Here is a 2,282-nt window from a genome sequence, read left to right as displayed (position 1 = left end):
TCTCCAGAACTGCTGGCCCGGGGGAGTGAAGGACCAGGCCCAGAGAAGCCTCTACTGCTAACTTCAGTTGCCGACTTCCGGTTGTTCAGGTTAACCCACCAAAGACCTGCCTCTCAGCCTCCCTTCGCCTGATTTACAAAATCATTTTCATTGAAGTGCATGTGAGTGTTCTTAACTTGCATATGAAATAGGATGGTGCTTTTGTTATGAATCTGTACTTAAGAAAATTATTCGGCATTTCTGATAATAACATCAGTGGCCACAATAAAGGCCCTGTGTATCACAGACCAGAATGACGCAGTGTACCTTCCTGGATTGGCTCTTGGGACAGAAAAAGGTACTCGTGGGAAAGCTAGGAATCTAATCCACTCTGAAGTGGCGTCCATAGCATCATGCTGATGCAATCCTTAGTGCTGACAAATGTGCCTGCCAGAAGGGAGACGGCGCGAGGCCTTTACAGGAACTCTCTGTACTATCCTGGCAACTTTTCCTGTATATCGGACATGATTCCAAAATAAAAGGATTATTTCAAAAAGATAAAAATTTTATGAAAAAACAAATAAACTTAGAGACGAGAAAACCTACCCCTCTCAAGAGAATCTGGTCAGCGTCTTCCTTGGTACATATGTGCGGTTGTTGCTATTGTTGTTAGTTGCTGCGAGTCGATAGAACATTCCCCGGCCCTGCGCCAGGCTCACAGCCACGTGTGTGCGTAGGTCCATTATCACGGCTGCTGCCTCTTCTGGGTGCCTTTCACCCTCGTGGCCTTGCTTTCCAGCTCTGGATAGGACAATGTTCTATTGGGTTCCAGAGAGTTTTTATGGACTAATCTTTGGAAACAGATCTCTAAATCTGTCTTCCTAGTCTGTTTTATAAATAACCAGCGTTTATTGTGTATGTTGTTTGTTTGTTTACCTTTGTTGCAAAAATGCCCAGAACTGAATGCTAGGCTGCGTTTGATATGCATATGATAGCTCCTAGGTCTTCCTATTTCTTCCCTTTTCTTGTCCCCAGTTCCCCTTTTCTATTAGGAATAAGACCTAACCTTGGGGCAGCTTTACTGCTGCTGTCATAAGCCTCGTCTAATTTTTTGAAGGAGGAAATGGTGTGTTAATTATAAACCTAAAAATTGGCCAAGGCAGGATAGAGAAGACTCAGGAAATCATGTGCCACAATGCGGGGCTGAAGGAATCAGGTTCCTTCAGGCAGAGAGATGAGTCAGAGGAGAAATGATGGTTGGCTTCAAATAATGGAAAGTTTGCCTTTTCCAAAAGCAAGAAAGATTTGCTTTCCCAGAAGCTAGTCCTGGGGTGGATGCCACTAGAAGGCACACCCCACTGAGCCGACGGGCTATCAGATGACTGACTGGGCAATGGTCAGCGCTCCTTTCCTACGACTATCGGAGGGCTTTTGTCAACGATCTTTACTAAGGCCCCCAGGCATGAGCATTATATTCATGAGGATCCTACTGGAATGTAGATCCTCATTCAATAGATCTGAAATGGAACCCAAGGCTCTGCAATTTCAGAAAGCTCCCAGGTGATGTGATGCTCCTGGTCCACAGGCCACGGGTTGAGGAGCAAACTTATTGTGTAGACCTTCTGTCAAGATTCCTCATTGAAGATATTAGATTAGATGATCTCTAATGTTTCTTTCAGCTGAAAATTCTGAGATTACATCAAAGTGGTCCTTATTAGAGCTCTAAGGTGTAAATAAATAACCCATTCAGTAATGGGTTATTCTGCTAAGTAACGGGTTGTTCTAATAAGTTAGATGTTAAATAAAGAAAACTGAAAAAAATCAATGCATCTAAATTATAGTACTGGAGGAGAATATTGAAAGTACCATGGACTGCTAAAAGGATAAACCCATCTGATGTGGAAGAAGTATGGCCAGTGCTCCTTAGAGGCAAGGATGGCAGACTTCATCGCACATACTTTGGACATGTTGGGAGAAACCAGTCCCTGGAGAGAGCCGTCATGTTTGGTGAAATAGAGGGGCAGCGGAAAAGAGGAAAGCCCTCGGCGAGATGGACTGACATTGTGGCGGCAGCAATGGGTTCAAGCCTAGGAGCAATTGTGAGGCTGGCTCAGGACCATCCTCCGGCTGTTGTTCTGCTGTGCAGAAAGTTGTTATGTGTTGCTATGGCACCGAGCAGCAACAATGTACAGTACAACAACATTAGTAACAGGTAATGTTCATGAAAGGCTTACTCTGTGTCAGGATGCAGGGGGTGGGGGGGGGCACACATCTAGAGGCTTTTTTTTTTTTCTTATTCATTA

This window comes from Echinops telfairi, unplaced genomic scaffold (assembly GCF_000313985.2).
Source record: "Echinops telfairi isolate 266 unplaced genomic scaffold, ASM31398v2 ScPeMD7_9;HRSCAF=40, whole genome shotgun sequence".
NCBI classification, from domain to species: Eukaryota; Metazoa; Chordata; class Mammalia; order Afrosoricida; family Tenrecidae; genus Echinops; species Echinops telfairi.
This window is presented reverse-complemented; position numbering follows the sequence as displayed.